The 20,014-nt window shown below is 43.7% G+C and overlaps 1 protein-coding gene and 1 long non-coding RNA gene across 21 annotated transcripts in view; one reads left to right on the top strand and one right to left on the bottom strand.

Moving 5' to 3' along the window:
- Positions 1 to 20,014, top strand: part of FBRSL1 (fibrosin like 1) — a 497,698-nt gene that overhangs the window by 144,603 nt on the left and 333,081 nt on the right. The gene's annotated exons all lie outside the window — the stretch shown is intronic.
- On the bottom strand, positions 11,999 to 17,757 carry LOC148124644 (uncharacterized). Its single transcript, XR_015739634.1, has 3 exons — positions 17,574 to 17,757; positions 13,308 to 13,358; positions 11,999 to 12,742 (listed from the first exon to the last, which is right to left on the bottom strand). It is a non-coding gene; the product is annotated as an uncharacterized LOC148124644 (long non-coding RNA).

Genomic DNA, 20,014 nt, shown 5'->3' with positions numbered 1-20,014 from the left:
AGGCACCAGAGAGCAAAATCTGACCCTTGTTGAACGCCACTGAACTTCATCTTGTCTAGCCCAGATGCAGACTGCCAGCTTGCAGAGATGAGGGTCTGAGCTTCATTGCTTTCTTCTAGACATTTTATTATCCAGCTGGGTAACATCACTGATGCTAGGAGGGAGTGGGTTTGTGAAGAGAAGGTGGAGAAGGAAAAGAGGAGGAGCGGGACTGTGGTGCTCTCTCAGCTTGGTTGTTTTCTTGCAAATGTTTCATGGCCCAACTAGGTAACATTATCAGTGCTAATCTGGGGAGATTCCTTTAAAATAGGCATATAGAACAATAAAGTAGCTAGTGGCAACTCTTAAAAAACACCCAACAAATTCCCCTTTGAATTGATGACCATAGACTTTTCAGAATGTGGTATGCTTTTTGGTTGAAAAAGATCCAGAAGTTGTCACTGGACAATTTCAGATGTGCCGCCAACTTTTACCCTTTGCAGCGAAGGAAGATTTAGTGACCCTAACAGTTTGTCTTTTCCTGATCTCTGCAACCCTGCTCATTCTGAAAGGATCTCCTTCTTTCCTGACACTTGTCAAATGTGAACCAACCCTTTAAATTTCGAAAAGGAGGAAGGCGAAGCTACCTTTGCGAGAGGGCCTCTCTCTCTCTCCGAGCGTTGCAGATTCAAAGGAAAGAGAAGGCAGACAGGGTGACATCAACCCTGCCGCAGGTATGAATTAAAGATGAGAACTTAATAAAACTTGAGTAGGGGAAGAAGGAGGAGGAGGATCAGAGCTGCAACATCTTCATTTCTGAGTAGACAGCTCCACCTTTGTTTTGGCAACCGTTTGCTTGGGGGGGGGTGTGTTTCTTTAAAACAAAAGGAAACGTGGTCCGTGAATCTAAAGTGCCCTCTGCTGGCTTGTCCTGAAATAATGAAAAGGGATGCTTAAAAGGGACATTTCCAAAGGATACCTGCAATCTCATGGTGGCGAAGGAGAAGTAAGAGAGGTTTTTCACGATAATGGAGAAAAAGAGAAGGTGTTTCTTCATAATAACGGAAAAGATAAAGGAGAGAGAAGAGAAGAGGGAGGAGAAGGAAAAACAGAAGAAGGAGTGGTCGACTGAGGCCAGCAGGATCCGTCACTGTCGGTTGAGAGATGTAGTCGATTCACAAGTGATCCTGGGTGGTCTCCAATTTGGTCGTTTTCTTGCAGTTCTTTATTACCCAAACCAGGTAACATCATCAGTGCTAGATCATTACTTCTGCAAGAAAACAACCAAGCCCAGAGAGAACCAAAGACGCCACAGTCTTATCCTCCTCCTCCTCCTCCTCCTCCTCCTTCTCCACTCTATAAACCCCACTTCCTTCTAACACTGATGATGTTACCTAGTTGGGTCATAAAATGTCTGCAAGAAAGCAGCCAAGTTCAGAGATCACCAAGGACCCCTCATTTCAACCCAGAACTAGGAATGTTCTCCTTTATTGGCAGTCACTTCACACATGGCCAAGACCAGTGGTGGTATTATAACGGTTCTGCCCGGTTCTGCTGAGCCCATAGCACCGATCAGCCGGGGAGACCGAACCAGTTCTCTCCACCGCTCCGCTGTTGGGCCCACCTGCCTACCTGGGCTCCCATGCTCACCTTTATCCTCTGCTTTTGAAGCACAGCTGCTTTGCGCGGCACAGGAGGGCGCCAAGCGGCAGCTGCAGAAGCGACTGGGAGAGTGCAGACGTGCAGGAGGCGAGTTTGAACACCTCTTTGCACCTGCGCAAAGTGTGCATTCGGCGCACACACAAAGCGTGCGCACACGCACAAAGTGCACCCACCAAGCCACCGCCCACCCAAAAATCTTTGAATCCCACCACCGTCGAAGACCTGCAGAGTTGAGGAGGCGGCGGAGGAGCAGGAGGAAGGTTGCTCTCATGATTCTCTAAGTAGTTTTTCCACAGAGCGCCTGCCGGTGCTATTTCTAGAACGGAAGAACAAAAGACGTGATTTAATAATACATTATCTGGAACTGGGGATTCAACCTTGAAGGAGGACAGCTTGGCAGAACCCTCCCAAGTTGTTTAAAAGAGTGCAGTCACGAGCAGATGTGCAACGTTCTAAACAACTTGCTCATGGAAGCGTTCTGCTATGGTGGGCCTGTCCTTATAACCCTAAGCTTAACCCTAATGCTGTTCCTTTGGGAAGAGTCCCAAGAGTTGGGTAGAGAGACGACCCAACTGTTACTGGATGACTGTTTGCAAGTATCCTACAGAAGATGTGATAAGCCGATTATCTGTTGCTCTTCCGAGGTCGTGAACAAATCTTCACACAGAAAGGAAGTACTTAAATGTTTTCATTAAATATTAGGAAGACTTTTCTTGGGGGACATAATGGGCGATGGAGCCCATTCTGTAATTCCCTTCCAAGCCGTTCCTTTCTCGGCCTACTTAATCCATTCTTCTTGCCTTCTTCCCTGGTGCCTGCATGTTCTACCTCTAATGGGTTTTTGTACGGTCAGAAGGGGCCTGATTGAGTTCAAGTGAAGCAAATATAATTCCACCTCCATTTCAGGTGGAACAGAAAGAAAGCATGCTTTAAAACCAGGGAGAGGGGAAGGGAAAGGAAAGGAGGAAGATTTCCCCAATTCTCCCTTCATTTAAAGCTGCTTTATTGGGTTCCTTGACAAGGAAGGACGCCGCTGAATAAAAAGAAATGTAACCTTACTTTTTCCATTCACTCTCAATTTCCGGAAAAGGTTCGTTTGCGGGGAAGGTTCGTGTACGTGTGTAGAAAATGGCAAATATAAAGAATAATTCATATTGCTTTTGGTACAAGGAAGGAAGAAGCATTTTCTTCCCTCTCCTCTTGACAGGAAAGGATCCTAAATTAACCTGAATTAATTAAAGGCAACTTTTGATTTTTAAAACAACAAAACAAACCACCACCACCTAACTGTTGAATAATGAGCTGATCAGGTGTTTGTTTCTTTAGCAAGGATGGCTTTTAAAATGTGGGTTGCCCATTGAAGCCTGTCTTGTTTATTTCTTACTGATATCAAAAGCGTAAAAACGAACCCAATTTTTTTTTAAAAAGCAAAGGTGGAAAAGAGAGAGAAAAAGAAAAAGAAACGACAAAGAAAGAAAAAGAAATAGGACTTCCGATTTCCCTTGCAGCAAACCGCAAAGAACAGCAAAGTTATCTCTTACTCAAGGATGACAAAATGGAAGTTCACTCTTTCCTGCTCTCCAGCTTTTTTCCTAATCTCAAAAGCACAAATCGTAAGAGCAGGATCTCCCTATAACGGAGCGGAATTTAAAATTTTTAACAATCAGTTCTGTGGGCATGGCTAAGTGGGGCGTGGCCATGTGACTGAGTGGGCTTCTTTACAGCAACCCCCACCCATTTTGGGGCTTCCCGGAAGCTTCCCTAGGGCCCAAGAAGGCAAAAAACGGAGCATGGGGGGGTGCGCAGCACACACACACACACACACACACACACACACACCGAGCGCCCCTTTTTGCCTCCTGGGCCTCAGGGAAGCCTCCTGGGTGAAGCAGTAAGACAGCGAGGGGGATCCCGGAACAGCTGATCGTCGGGAGGGAGAGAAAAAAGAAATACCTTAAAGGAGTGATTGGGCGTGGGAGAATGCAGTCAGCGATGTCATGCGTGCGCGATAAGGACTGACTGGGATGGGAGTGGAAGGGTGGGCAGAGAGGGGCGGGGCCAGCCAGGGACACGATTTGCCGGTTCTCCGAACTGCGCAGAATCATAATAACCGGTTCTATAGAACCGGTCCAAACCGGTAGAATCTCACCCTTGCTATAAGGGGTCTCCAGTCAACCATAGATATAGTTTTTTTTTCCGCTCCTCCGTTTTCCTCTTGTTAATTTACCCATCTCCAGAAGTTCCATCGTAGTTTCATGATTCCCACCCCGGGAAGCCTGGCTTTATTTCCGATGTTCTGACTTTGCTCCACCCTCTAGTCCTACAAGATAGGAAACTGAAGGTCCGCCTGTCCCTTTGGAGTGGTCCCCAACCCGCGGTTCTCCAGATGTTGGCTGGAGCTCCTGAGAATCGGAGGGCACCAGACTGAGAATGACTAAGCAAATGCAAGCATCTCTCTGGTGCCAGAAGCTAAGCAGGCTTCGCGCAAGGTAATATTTGAATGGCAGATGGCAAACCACCAGAGAATTCTAAGGTTTCACACCAGGCTGAGAACAGCCTGATAAAAAATCACTCCAATGTACTCAGTTACGTAGCTACAATAGAATGGGCTATCCAGATTGTTCATTCATTCATTCATTCATTCATTCATTCAATCAATCATTCTCTCTCTCTCTCTCTCCTACCCAGCTATCCCACCCATCCATCCCTTTCTTCCCTTCCGTTCCTTTTTCTTCCTCTCTTTCTGTCTCTTCCATTCTTTCTTTCCCTCTCTTCCTCTTCTTTCCCTTTCCCTTCCTTCCTTCCTTCCTTCCTTCCTTCCTTCCTTCCTTCCTTCCTTCCTTCCTTCCTTCCTTCCTTCCTTCCTTCCTTCCTTGTCTTTTTCTATCTTCTATTATTTCCTGCTTCCTCCCACACTCCCTCCCTCCCTCCTTTCCCACCCCGGTAGATGCGACGTCTTCTTCAACCCCGAGTCCTCCACAAATAGGTTTGAGGGTTACTTCACAGTATCTTCTCTGCTCCTGACTTTGCATTCTTCTGGACCGAGAGCTCCGAGCTTCTTTTGAGCTCAACCCGATTCCTGGTTGGGACTTGCCAACCCCCACAACTTGCTCTTTCGATTTCCCCGTCTGGCCCACAGCCCCAGAATTCCCTTGGGCGTTTCCCACCCGATGACCGACCAGGTCAAATCCAGCTTCTCTTCCCAACTCAGTCCACGTCTGCCAGTTGAAGCCCCTTGTTGAGATTTTGGAGACCCCCCCTCCTCCCCCCCCCCAAAAAAAGGCGAGACTTGGCTTTTTAATTCTGAAATGCCGCTGAAGACACCTTCCCTGCTTTCATCCCTCGCAGGCTGGCTAATATCCCCGCTTCCGAAATGCAAATCTTTCTCTCTCTTTTTTCTCCTCAGGGCCCTCACTATCTGCAGCCAGATAGTGAAGTGTTTAAGCGCATTTTTAATGGGAAGGTTTTCCTTGTCAAGACTACTTAGCAGGCAGTTAAAACAAGTCACTTAAGCCCTTCCATGGGCTGATGATGTTTATTCGAAGGTGGCTGCCTCTCCTGCAAGCAAAACTATTAATATGCTAAGTAAGCCCTGTTGCTCTCGAGCTTAATTCTGATGCAAATACATTAAAAAAAAAAAAATCGGCCTCTGCTAAGGAGCATCAGAAGGGCTTTTTATGGCTTTTTCATCTCCTCTTCTTGAAGACTTTCCTGCTGTTAGAGTAACCTCATTTCGGATTCCGCTTCCAGACCTCATGTTGCTTCCCTTTGGGTTTTTGTTTCTTTGGAAATTTGCCCCTTCCCATTTACCCAGCCTTAACCGTTTATGCCTTCCTATAAAGACCACTGCTTCTAAAAATGGCAACTGGAGACCTTTGCCGTCAAGTGGACAGCCTTCTTGGTGGTTTCCTGGAGAGTTAAATGCAGGTAATGGAGCTTGAACGCTTCTGCTAGGTCACATCGTGTTTCTTCTCGGTGTTCAGGAGTTGCTTTCATTGGAAGAAATATCCAGGTCCAGTTCCAAGCCGGAAGAAAGACACTGGAAACATGGAGGCCGATGGGAAAGATGGTTTAATAATGAACAGAAGCACCAAGCAGACGTGATTCTAGGTAGCTGACTACATGGAATTGAGAATGAGGGGCATTTATGCCTTCTCTTGGGCTTTGCACTTGAGCTTCCTGTTCCTGTGCAAGGTCATGTATCCTATTGGCTGTTGCAGGGGTCACAGTTGGCTCTGTAGGTTGTTTTTAGCTAAGTTTGGTTGAAGCCTGGAGGGTGATGCAATGTCCCCAGGAGATTGTGCGGTGTGGTGAGCTCTGCTGCTAGATGGTAGAGGGTTAATTCTATTATGTCCTGAGGGGTCATGTCTTAATCCCATAATCCTGGAGATGGAGGTCTTTTTTTTTTTTTGTAGATAGTCTGGCCCACTCTTTCCCAATGGGCACAAAATATCTGCTGGGGGCTATTAAGAAAGACTTGGGGGCTGCTTTCTGTCTCTAAGAGCATACTTCTCTATTTCTTCTTTAGGGAAATATAATATTCTAAATATTTTTAATATTTCCTAAAATATTTCATTCTTCTGGGAGGGAGTGGCTTCCCACATGTTATGGTTCTTCAGATGTACGCAGGCCCCCTTTTAAGTACGGCCCAACATGATTGAACCTGCTATGTTCCTTGTGCAAGTGTTGTTGATGGACCTCTAATAAACTCCTGAAGATGCTCCCAATCTATAGGCATCTTCCTGTAGGAATAGCATCCTTGGGGTGCTGATGAATTCCTTCCTTGGGGCCTGATAGATGCCTCTAATTTTCATTAAGACACTTTCAATTAAAATTTAATTAAAAACTGAGACAGAGAATTGGCATGATGCAAGCATCAACCTTGAACATTACCCTTATTTCAAGGAATATCTCAGGGCCACTCATTTTGTCTTCTGAACATCTATAAAGAATAAGAAGGATGGGGAGTTGCAGCCCAATATATATGAAAGAGACTTCCTTGAGGATGTCTTCTTGATCTCTTATCTTAATTGCTTAGAACAAAAAAGCATTATGTAGAAGAAGAGCAGACAGAGCTGGAGGGTGGAGTTAAGTAAGTAATCAGTCTAGAATCATTACATTCCTGCAAATGGTCTTAAGTCAAATCCTTCTTGAATTCCATTGCCCTGGTGCCAATTTAGTATGACTAGATTATTATGTCTAGGCTTGTTGACTGCAGCTTTTCCTACTATCCTAATTCTTTGCATCTGACATATAAAGAACAACCTGGAAAATCCATTCGCTTCAGCTTCCAAACTTTAAGCAAAGATAGATAGAATGCAGTAACCTTACTGAGTGTGAAGGCGTATGATCACGGTTGTCTGAATTAAACAAGTCATTATCCAAATGGGGAAGAATACCAAGATTTATGGGGATTCTCAGTCATCCAGATCATGGTTGTCCCAAAGGTGCTTTTTCAAGAGGCAACTGGGCTTTATTTTATTTTTTTCTTTGAAGAGTTGAAGAAGCTTCTTGGATGAGAAGAGAAATGTCTTCAAGGAAAAGCCACAAGGTCCCGTTGTCTCTTGAAACAAGCACCTTTGTAATACAGAGAACTGGAATTTTTCAGAATTGTTCTTTGGTAGAACAGTTTCCAACATCTTGATCTTCAAGGTGTCTACAGATAGCGCATTACAATTTCACATCTCACTTCCATATCTTCATCAAACAAAGGGGAAACAGTCTGTTGCATTTATGTCATTAAAATCCATAAAAGCTTTTTTTTTGTTGTTTAAAGAGGTTGTGCTCACTTTAATTTCAAACCAGGGAGAATTTTGGTTCTTAGCAGCTGGGAGTCAGAGTACTTGTTCAGTCTAGCTGTCTATTAATACATGGTGGGAAAGAGAGAGGCGGGGGGAAAGCTAATTTTGACCATCTGCCTCATTTATTGTCTTTTACCAAATGCTGTTACAATAGCTAACTAAAATAACAACTTCCAATTTCCAGTTTATGAAAGCCAACCTGTGAGCCTAATTCTTCCTTCTCGTCTTTTTTCATTTTCATAAGCTTTCACTTTTTAAACAAAAAAAAAAAAACCGTTTTAAGGTGAGATTCAGCTAAACAGGCAGTTGTAAAACTGGTTCAGTAAACTTTGGGGTCTGTAAGCACAGAAATTATTGCTTTCATCCATTTGAGTGGCATTATTGTGGTTATTCGCACAAGTCAGCCAGATGTTTAGACTGGATTTGGTATTTTTTTAATCGACCTATCGAGGCTTTTCCAAAGACCTGGGATAGGCAGATGTTGCCGTGTGATGGTTTTCAAGGTGGTGTCACAGAATGTAAGCTGTAAGGTAAAGTTGCCTTTCGCAATTGACCGACGGCAAATTTGTCAATGCTGATAGTGTTCAAACTGTGCTCCAGTTGTTATTTATTAAATTTATGTGCTTTAAACCTTTCCTCCTGTTGAGTTCAAGTTCTGGCCAGGTACTTAGCTTTAACTTGAAGGTTTCCAAAGGTTAACTATGATTAACCGGGAGGAAGAACTAGCATCAGGATTAAAGTGGCAGAGCAAAGAGATCTCTATTATGCACCTTAATTGGTCATCAACAGTTTCTGGATGGTGTTCAGATCACTAAAAGGGTATTAGACATTTGTAACAGCCAATTTTGGAAATGGAGTAGGTGTTAATTCTGACGGTTTTCAAGGAGCCCACCAGGAAACAGTTTAAAATATTGCTGGATTGCTTTTGATATTTACACCTGTAATGTGTTAAATGGCCTTATTGACGAAGATAATCATCCCTTCAAAGAGCCATCTTGGCTTGCTGTTTTGGACCCCTTCCAGTTTCTCTTGAAAAGAATGACTAAAAAGTGCCCAATTTGTCATAGAAAGCACCAGGCCAAAGCGTCTCCTGTGTAATGAGAGCTTGCTTAGGCTTTTATCCTAGAAGACCCACCTTTCAGGTGTCTCCTCTGTGTGAACAGGGTGGTTTTTTTAAAAAAAAACATACATACGTACATACATACACGCATACATGGGAAGAGCGAGAGAGAAAGTTTTCACAATGGAGCTTGATTAAAGCTAAGATGGCCCTGCCAAAGAGCTAGGATTAAAGAAAGTTTGTTATTCTCACTCACCATTCTGTTGCAAAAGCAGGCCTGATTTATATTGAAACTGATTAGTTAATATTTCACCAGTAGTGATAAGATTAGACCATCGAAATGGCCTTGGGAGATTTTCTTTCTTTCTTTCTTTTTTCTTTTCCCTTCCCTCCCTCCCTCCGTCAACTTTCTTAAAACATTGAATTAAACAACCTGTAAGTCTCTTTATATCAGCAAGCCTATATATATTTGATACTCAGAGCTTTTTAAACACACAGACACACAGACACAGACACACACACACTTCCTTTTATGGTGGAAATAATCTGTCTACTTTTTAAAAAATTACAATAGTAGCACTAAAAATACTTATATTTATAACAGATTTAACAGATAATCAGAGTTGGAAGGGATCTTGTAGGTCATCGACAGATATAGATTATTGATAGATTACGTTTACAACCATTATCTGTCTGTCTGTCTGTCTCTGTCTCTCTCTCTCTTTCTCTCTCTATTATTGATAGATTAGTCTTACAACTATATTGATAGGCAGACAGCTATAGATTATCGACAGACTAGTTTTACAGGCATATTGATAGATAGACAGATATAGATTATTGATAGATTAGTCTTACAACCATATCAGCGAAAATAAAGCTAAGATACAAGATCTATTCCCAGGATAAAATATGTAAAAGAAAATACAGTGATAAAATACATTTGTGCTAATTACGAACACTTGATGTTCCATTAAATACACCACCTTTATACCGATACCCCATTCTGTTCAGTGTTACAGATTCTTATCTGAACTGCCTTGTCTATAAACGTAACAGTTCCTCTAACAAAGTACAAGTTACACACCAGGACAAAAGAGGAGAATCTTCAAATGATCCTATTTTGCGAGGCTTGAATTTTCCCGCAAGTGGGGAGAGGAGGTTCTTTTCTTTTCCAAAAAGGCAACAGGCCTTTCTTGTTTTGTGTTGCTTTTTCTTTGAAAAACATTTTGCCTCTCATCCGAGAGGCTTCTTCGGTTCCAACTGGCGAGCGGGGAAGTCTCAGCAGACAAGCATTGGTTCTGTGCTCTGCCTTGAGTTATATATAAAGTGGGGGTTAAAAATCTAACAAAATATTACAATTGCACCAGGTTGCAGGCGGGGCTGCGTTTCCCTATTTGCAAAAAAAAAAGAAAAAAAATGACAAGTGGGTGCTGTATTTCAGCATCTCATTAACAGCACCATAAACTGGTAGCACCGCCTGGCTGAATTGGGCTGCGGAATTGAAACGAACTAGTTAACTGTCTGTGTCCCCAAGGAAATATTACTCTGATGTAATACAGTTCTCCCAACCCCCCGTGAAGGAAAAGCGGGAGGGAGAAATGGTGTTGGATTTCCAGGTCCTCTGCTCCTTCAGGAATGGCATCCTCGCTGTTAAAAATGTAGTTTATTGCAAAGATTAGAGGAAATATCGGTCATTGCTGGTGCAGTAATGGGCTGTGGCAAGCCCTAGAAATGTAAAGCTTTATATAAATAGGACATACTTATTCGGTGGTCTCCTCCCACACCCCGCCCACTCTTTCTCTCTCCCCTTTCGATTCCTCTTCAGCTCTGTGTTGGAATTGTCAAGCACCAGCGAAATCAGAGATTCAGTCAGTTCGAATGAGTAGACGCTTGATTAACAGAGTTGGAAGGGTGCTTGTAGGTCATCTAGTCCAACCCCTCAGCCAAACAGACCCTACACCATTTTCAACAGCCCGGTCTCTTCTTGAGCGCTTCCAGTAATAAACCTCCCACAACTTCCAAAGGCAACTTCTGTTCCATGGATTGATTGTTCTCACTGTCAGAAAATTTCTCCTTATTTCCTGGTTGAATCCTTCCTTGTTCAGTTTCCATCTGTTATTCCTTGTCTGGTCTTCGGGTGCCTTGGAGAATAGCTTGACCCCTTCCTCCTCTCTGTGGCAGCCCCTCAAATATTGGAAGGCTGCTCTCCTGTCTCCCCTGGTCCTTCTCTTTGCTAGACCAGCCAGGCCCAGTTCCTGCAACTGTTCATCGTATGTTTTAGCCTCCAGTCCCTTAATCATCCTGGTTGCTCTTCTATGCACTCTTTCTAGAATCTCAACCTCTTTTTTATAGTCTGGTGACCAAAACAGGATGCAGTACTCTAGTTGTGGTCTTACTAAGGCTTTATAGAGTGGTATTAGTACTTCCCTTGATCTTGATTGTATGCCTCTGTTAATGCTACTTTTGTTCCACATCACACCCCCAGCCTCTTCACACGTGTGCGTTGTGTTTCCAGCACACTTTTATTTCATTAAAACTCAAATTTTAATTGCTCTACTTCCATAGGGCGTTTTGTTTTTAATGGCTTCGGAGCTACCATTTCTTTTATCCAAGCTAAATTTAACTCGGTGCTGATAGCACCAGCAAACATAATTAAGCTCTGTGCGTTGTTTATTTAGGAAAAAAAAATGACAAGGTCTTCCTGTAAATATCTGGCTTTAAAAAAAAAACCCGAGACACAGCAAGAAAAAAACACACTAAATTCTATCTGCTGTCTGTCCCTCAGAATCTTTAGTGGAAGTGAGAACTAGGCTAGGATAAACCGATGCTAAGAAAAATTTGCCTGAGGCAGATGGGATTTCTTTCACATTTATTGCTTCGGAAGACCTCGGGCTGTGCAAGCAACGGTATTCCCCAAGACACTTTATGGAAGTGAAGGTAGGGCTTTGAAGAAGTAATGAGGGAGGGATGCTTTTAAACTTGGGTATCATGGAAGACTCCAGAGAAGACCACGGGCAGCCAAGAAAATGGATCACTAAATCAATCAACTCAGAATACACAACAGACCAGGCTCAAATTACCCTGTTTCAGACATATTACGTGAAGGTATAATTCTCTGGAGAACGACTGTAAAGTTGGGAAAGGTGGAAAGATAGAGAAGAAGAGGATGGATGTATTCAGGTGATGGGTAGATTGTTGGAAGAGCTGAAGAGCCAGGTGAAGGACAGATCATCGTGGAGAACCTCAGTAGACGCAAGAGACTGAACATGGGATCAGTCACTAATGGAAACTGAAACCACTAATAATCAATAACGGATGGAAACTGATCCAGGAGAGATTCAACCTGGAAATAAGGAGAATTTTCTGACAGTGAGAACAATCAACCCATGGAACAGAAGTTGCCTTCGGAAGTTGTGAGAGCGTCATCACTGGAAGCTTTCAAGAAGAGATTGGACTGTCAGAAATGGTGTAGGGTCACTGCTTGGGCAGTGGGGGTTGGACTAGATGACCTACAAGGTCCCTTCCATCTCTGTTAATCTGATCTGATCTTCACACATAGGAGATGATGCTTAACCACTAAACTCTGGGCATTCCCAAGCTTTTGAGCAGACCTTGACGAGCTGTAGCCTTTTAGCCTGGTTTCAGAAGCCTTCTGAAATATTCAGCTCAGCTTTCCAACGCAGCAATTATAATCCATCACATTGAGGCAGAGAAGAAAGGAAAGAGGTGGCCAATTTCAGCTTCTCTCCCATCTCCTATCACTCCAAGTTTACCACTTGGAGATCCAACATCTGTCACTCTTCCATCCCCCCAAAAAGTTTCCCCGCTGCATCTTCAAAGTTTACAGTATATCCACAAGCTGTAGAGATGAAATGGTCAGAAGCAGCAAGGTGTTTAACTGTATTTGTTTTTTTTATTTGGCTAAGCTTTCTATGTGATAGTTGGCCTTGCACGTTAGTTGGGTCTCAGGATGCAAACACCTTGCGATAAAAAGTGGTTTATGGCCCCCTATAAACATTCAGAATGACGATTTATAGCCAGTAGATTGAGTGCACTGGACAAGAAGTGCCAAATAGGAGGTTGTTTTCAAAGGATTGTCAGGCGCTGTGGGTTTTCCTGTTAGTTGTAAAAAGTATGACTTGGGTGGCAGTACATGTGTCAAAAAAATGATTTGAAGAGGTGCTGGAGACTTCTGTGTTTGTCCTGAAAGGGTTCTGTCTTTTTCAGGATTCCATGTTACCTAGAAATAAACAGTGAAATTTTATTTGTAATTAAACAAGTCCTTAAAGTCCCTCCCTCTCTCTCTCTCCCCCTCCTTCCCCCCCTCCCTCCCTCCCCCAATTCTATGTTTCCTTCCACCCTAAGATCAGTTTTGCTGTTCGTTTGCAGCACAGTTGGATGGCGTTGTGGGTTTTTAGCCCTGTAGTCATTGGATAAGCACACTTTTATAGTTTGAATAAATTTATGGAATGTTGGAACACAGAGTCGATTTTAATGAATGTAGACTAGAAAGCAAAATACCAAGGAGAGAGGGAGGGAGGGAGAAAGATTAAAATATAGATGATATGAGGTAGATGGGTGGATGACGGATGGATAGCTAGCAGATAGATAGATAGATAGATAGATAGATAGATAGATAGATAGATAGATAGATAGATAGATAGATAGATAATTCAATTATGTTCCATGGCGTGTTGTGATTCACATAGGGAGTTATGATTCCAAACTGGTGCAGATATACATAAAATGATTTAGTTCACGAAGGGAAGAAATAGATTTGCTCAGTGGATGTTTACGGAACTTACTTTGACGAGTGTTCAACTGTAAAATCTGAGAGTTGAGCTAGGTAATCTGTTCTGAAATTCAAGATGTATATTTGTGATTAAAACCATGAAGGCAGCCTATTATATTTTTATAAGCACATTAACTCTTGTAATTTAAACAGATTAGTTTGCGTTTTGCATGCCAAGTGCATGCATCATGATTTATTAAGGGAAACAGCCTTCCGCATCTGGATTTGCTTCTTGATTCATTAAATTTTGATTGGAAAAAAAAAAAGAGTTGTTGAAAAATCCCATGACACTCTTATCAGCTAGAGTGATTGCTTTTCCATTGCTGGGACCTGTTTGGGATTCTTCCTCCCACCCCGCTCGATTCTGTTTAGCGACGGTATGTAAAACTCTGGGATCCCTCAGCTTCTAAAATGCAAGCCAGTTTCAATCCTGCCGCTGGATAGCAAACAAGCTTTGGAAAAAAACCTGAGCAGATTAAATCCGTCCAAAGCGTCTAGTGCTCTGCTCATTTCTGCGTTTGGTGCCCAGCACGTCTGGACGTGGCAAGATTGAAAGTTCATTCTGCTCAAGGCTGCGGAAAACAAGATAAAACAAATTAGCCAAATTAAGCCCTGCATAATTCTGAAGCTGGGCATAGCTGTGCAAACACAAGCCGAGGGACAATAAACCTTCCATATTAAAAACTTTAAAGAGTTGGCAGCTGCTGCAGTGCTTCCAGTTGCGAAGCTTTCCCCTAAAGATTTTGCAAAAGAATGAAGGTTTAGTTGAGGATAGATGACCAATCAAAAACAAGTCTAGTTGTGTGTTCTCCGAGACGTTTATAAGTCTAGAAGTAGTGCTGTTTAGGAGTCACGGCAATTTAGAACCTTAAAGTACAATTCTAAGTTATGCTCCTATGCCTCACTCACTGCGTAGCGAAATTCTTTTTATTAAAGCAATAGATCAAATAATAGCGGGCGGGTCCATTTCGCTTACCCGATGATGGTTTATAACTTCTTTGATAACACGAAGCCTTCCCAAACCCAAATCCTTCTAGATGGGTTGTTGAGGTCAACGTTATCTCCCACCTCCCAACCAATAGGGAGAGTAGGTAGGAAAACTGGAAAAAAAATTGATCCCAAGACTTTTGGAAGTCTACCCATTGGGAAGGCCAGTCAGTGAGGCTATTTTGCCAAATCTCAAAGGTGCCTTTTGGGGGAAGATATAGGCCATTTTAAAAGGAACGACTTCTTTCCTGTTTTACTGAGAGCACAAGAATGACTTTGTGCCTGTTGGAAAACTTCCATCTAGGCTGGAAGGAGGAGTCAAACGAGGGCCTAGCTTGGAGTCCTTGCACAGCCATAAGTAGCATAAGTTTAACCTTCCTCAAGATCCCTGGAGTCTTACCTGGTCATTCCTAGGGGAAGGCAAGCAGTCTAGATAGATTCTTGTAATATAGGTGACAGACAATAAAATTACTTCTGCTATTCACAAGTGGCTCTGATTGCTTGTTGCTGACAAGACCAACCTATATAGTCAGTATTCTTTTCCTCGCCAAGCAGTAAGTCGCTCTCTAGGACAAAGTAAAGTCATTCCCAACACTGCCTCCTTGATCTTTGAATAACTAGAGATGACAGATTTCAGCAGGAGCCTCCCTAGCGCCTGAGTCCGCTCTTAGCTAAAGAACCCTTTGAAGGGTCATCTTGCTGCCTTCAAGGACTGCCTGCCCTCGGTTGATCTTTTCTTCTTCAGGGAGAAGGGCCACTTGATTTGACCAGGTGTTCTTCTTTCTAACAAGATCTCAGGAGAAGGTGGAACCAACCCTTTAGATGTTCAGCGAGGAAAAGCATGAGGTTTTGAAGAAAAGTCTTGGAGATGAAATGGTTTCTATTAAAAAAAAAAAAAAGAATGACAGAGAGAGCTCAAAGGGCAGCCGTGGATAGGTTGACAAGCCATGAATGTCGAGAAGGAGAATGGTAGCAAAGCAGCTCTGGAGAGAGAAGGGTGGAGAGAAAAAAAAAAAAGAGAGAGATTTCACGTTCTAAAGTGGTAGGGCCGCTCATATCAGCCCAGTGTGACATAGTAGGGTTTCTAATTGCTGAAATTACCTTGTCAGGCTGGCCTTATCAGCCACCATTCTACGGATTGTTTGGTTTAGATAAGCCTTTGAAATGTGATAAACCCTTGATAACCATTCTGCTGATGATAAGTGACTGGGTTGAAGGCTGTTTCCGCTTCCTGGGAACAGAAGTCGTTTTTTTGTGTGTGTGTTTTTTGCAAAAGGGACAACCTTGACGTGATCTTCTCTTTGGGTTTTTTTTCCCCCTCTGCTCAATCCCGTCCTCTGCTCCCTTCACGTAAGTCCAATATCGGTGACCTTTCTTGAAATGTATTTTTTTCTAAACCTTCTGAAATCCTCCCTTCCAACATCTTGATTTAGTTGTTTGGGGGTGGGAACGTTCGTCGGGGTGGACAAGATTGAATGACCTTTACAGAAATGCCAACGGGAAGGGGAAGTAGGCGTCAAGACCGTCGAGGTTTTCTTCCTCGTGAGTATGTTACTGCCCTGATTTGACTGAAGTAGCACTGAGGGACAATGGCAGGGTCTGAAAAATTAACAATTAAGATATTAGGCATCCAGATATAGGTCTCCCCCCCTCTCTCTTTCTCTGTCTCTGTCTCTCTCTCTGTCTCTCTCTGTCTCTGTCTCTCTCTGTCTCTCTCTCTCTGTCTCTCTGTCTCTCTCTGTCTCTCTGTCTCTCTCTGTCTCTCTCTCTCTGTGTCTCTCTCTGTGTGTCTCTGTCTCTCTCTCTGTCTCTCTGTCTCTCTCTCTCTCTCTCTCTCGTTGTAGTACTGCTGTTCACCTTCATTCTCACCCGTTTCTCTGATGGCCTCTGGGCTGCTGACCCAAGGTAGGGGAAGAGTAGAGGGAGGAGGATTCATTTCAAATAGCCAGGAACATAAATAGTTGTTATGCGGTTCTTTATGGAGTTGGACCGCTGGACTGAGAGCAATTTCATCAAGAGAGCATAAAAGGAGCAGCAGGATTCTTACAAAAGAGCTTAAAATAATGTAATTGGAGTCGGTTTGGAGTGCACGTAGCTGGTAGCTATCAAAATTCCTGTTGTTATCAACGGCGAGGTAAGCGGAGAAGAAAGACTTGATTTGATGGTGTTTGAACTTTGCTTTGGTTTTGGGGAAACAACCGTTTGCTTTCTAAGCCAGCTTCCTTCTGCTTGGTCTCAGGACGGGCAGGAGAAGAAGCGGTGGATGGAAACTCATCGAGGGGAGAACCATCCTAGAAATAAGACATTTCCTGACAGGGAGGACAATTAACCAGTGCAATGGTTTGCCTGTATGCTCCATCGTTGGAGATTTTGAAGGAGAGGCTGGACAGCCATTTGGGTCTCTTCCAACTCTGTCATTCTGTTATATATCTGCATCGCAAACCCCCAGAGGACACGATGGCAGCTGAGAAATTACCCTGTATCTCTTTGGTACCGCGTAACTGTTGTATGGATTTCTGCAGCCCAGTTGTAGTAATTTAGGGCCCACGATTCTCAGAAAGATAGGAGTTTGAAAGCTCACCATATAGAAAGCACCAGATTTGGGGAAATCTGACTAATTAGTGTGCTATAGCCTTTCTCGTTATTGCTTTCCATATTTTACTTCAGCTATCAGGTAAGAAGAACTTGCCCACAAAAAGCTTTAAAATAGGTGCGTAAGGAGGATGGGTTGTTAAATTCCCCCAGATTCTTAAACAAGCACAGTCACCAAAAGGCCTTGGTCTTAAATATCACCCTTAATCCCAGAATCACGGCGGGCTTTACAAGAATTAAAGAAAGAATGTTTGCCCAAAGCAGAAGAGGGAATTCGAAAAAAGGATAAGCAAAGTTAGTCTCTCTCTCTTGTACGTCTACTAGCTGGGAGGAAAAGTTTGACATAAACACAACGGCATTCCACTCAAACTGGATTACAGTGGAAAACACAAATCCGTCTGTTGGCCGATGAGGTAGAAGGAAAGACAGATGTGCTTTTGCCAGGATAAAAGGAGGTTCCCCACCTCCCCCCACCTCCAAGATTTTCTCCCAGAGCCTCCAAACTTTCCAGGATGCCTGGCCATCCTTCCTCTTTCTGCTTGATCCTTTGCTCGCTTGTTCCTGACAAGCTTTGAGTAACGCCAGGCAGGCAAGTACCAAAACCATCTGCACACAGCCAATAAATCAGAAAACACAGCAAAGGATGCCTCTGGGCATCTCTCTGGACTCCATCCCCACCCAAAAGAGGGTTTAATTTCACCTGGCATCCATTCCCCCGTCACGAAAGGCCTGGTTCTTTGCCTGGTGAGCTGCAGCTAAACGCCATCTTGGTTTGTTTAGCTCGGCTGAAAGCAGGAAAGGGAGTCCATAAACAGCTGGTGCCCGTGATCGCACACAGATGTGTGGTGGGAACTCTTCCATTTTCTGCAACGTTTCAGTGGAGATGAATGGCGCTTAATCAGCTATATAAATAGCAGTCGGCCAGGTCCCTGGTTCTCTAACCTTCTGCAGGACTCCCCTCCCACCAAGCTTAAGGTCAATTACCGCAGCTGACTGCCAACACCGCCACAATCAGCTGTTGGACAGAGCGCCATGGGGTGAGGAGGGCTAGAAAGCTGGAAAGACTCAATCCAGCAGATGCGCGGGGGCGGGATGCCATTTAAATAATTATGCTCTTTGAAATTGTGGAAGCATGTTTTGAAAAACTCAGGGCAAATTTGGGCCACAGGTTTTGAAAGACATAGGGCGTAGGGTGATGTCAGCCCGATCCACAGTGGAAATACCGCATCCAGTTCTAGTCACCACAATCCAAAAAAGATGTTGAGATCCTGGAAAGTACACAGAGAAGAGCATCAAAGATAATTAGGGGACTGGAACTAAATTGTAGGTTGAACAATCGAGGCGGCTAGGAAAGTATGTCTATGCTATCGAAGAGAAGGATTAGGAGGGCAGGATAACTGTCTTCCAGCACCTGAGGGCCTGTCACAGAGAAGAGGGGATTGACGTATTGTCTAAGGCACCAGAGGGCAGGATAAGAAGCAATGGATAGAAGCTCATCAGAGAGAGATCCAAAGCTAGAAATAAGGAGAACTTTTCTGACTGTCAGAACAATCCACGGAACAGCTTCTCTTCAGAAGTTGTGGATGCTCCAATCGCTGGAGGTTTTCAAGAAAAGACTGGACAACCATTTGACTGGGATGGTATCAGGTCTCCTGTTTGAGCAAAGGGTTGGACTAGAAGACCTCCAAGGTCCCTTTCCAGCCCCATGATCCTGTATTCTAATCTTCAAGTTGTCACTTAAGTCTACTTTCCCCCATTCAGTGTAGTCACACGAGCTGGGTGCAGCCCTTCCTCAAATTTTGGAGGAAATTGCAACCCCATAGTCTGCTTTCCAGTGAGTGTTGTCTTCCTCCTCCAGGTGGGGTGGAGTAGCGGATTGATTGGCGATTCTGTTAAATACTTTGTTATTGTTTATGTGTGATGGGCTTGCGAGTTCTTTTGTTGTGGTATCCTGGGTCCTGCGTTGCAATCTCCTGGGTCGTGTTGTGTTTTGATCTGTTTTCCATTAGCCTCCTGTGTAGTAACGGCTTGGGTAATGGGTTGTGTGATGACCTTGTGAGACTTATTGCTGTGGTATCCTTGGTCTTGTGCTGTGATATCCCGGGTCGTTTGCTGTGTTGCAACTTCTTGAGTTCTTGGGGTGTAATTTCCTGAGTTTTCTGATGTGATATCCTGAGCGGGTGGCTGTGATGTAGCATTCTGGGTTTTAGTCTGGCTTCGAGTTTGGGGTCTGGGTCTGTTGTTCTTGGTGTGTGTCAGCTTGTTGGGTTTTGGAGTTGGAGGGTGCAACAGCTGGCAACAGTCTGTTTTCTCGCAAGCCATTACCCAAGCCCTTAAAACACGAGAGGCTAATGGAAAAAAGATCGCTACAAAACAAACGACCCAGGAGATTACAGCACAAGATCCAGGATATCTCCACAACAAAACTCACAAGGCCATCACACAGCCCATTATACCAACATCAACTCCATCAACCCAATCAAGAGGCAGCAGCGCAGCCAACCAGCCCAGCACACCAGCCCCCACCACTAGTATTTATAGAGAGTCGGCAGCTCCGATCACACACTGCTTGCACTGGCACGAAGCCGAAAGCACCAGCCTGAGGATGGCGAGTGGGACCTCGCCGAAATGTTGCCAAGATACTCTTAAATTTACACGGGAAAAGACCCAAACACACCTAGACCTACATACACACACACACACACACACACACATATATATAATAGGATATCTAAAATTCACAACTCTACATTAATTGCCTCTGCTGTCCAAAACACCGTTGACAATCAAGGTCAACTCATTAACACCCGATTTGCTTAAGAATGGAAATTCCTGTCTCAAATGGTGGTCATAAATCAAGAACTACCTCTACACTTCAATTGAAGGCCTTCCAAGGCACGTCCATGTACTTTTCTTGGCAGAAGCACGGTGCTTGTCCATTATACCTGACTTATGGGACTGCCTTCCCTTCCAAGGTTCAGGTGGCCCCAACTCTACCTATCTTGTCCATCAAGGGACAAGAGTTACACTGATGTCAAAGAAACGGTGGAATAGAATCAGAGTATTACGAAGTTTGGGACAGTTGGTACAATTGGTTGAAAAATAGAAATAAGAATGATAGAGATAAGAAAATCATACACA

The sequence above is a fragment of the Pseudonaja textilis genome, chromosome 15 (genome assembly GCF_049901715.1).
Source record: "Pseudonaja textilis isolate UNSWEBS1 chromosome 15, rPseTex1.2, whole genome shotgun sequence".
NCBI lineage: Eukaryota > Metazoa > Chordata > Lepidosauria > Squamata > Elapidae > Pseudonaja > Pseudonaja textilis.
This window is presented reverse-complemented; position numbering and strand designations above follow the sequence as displayed.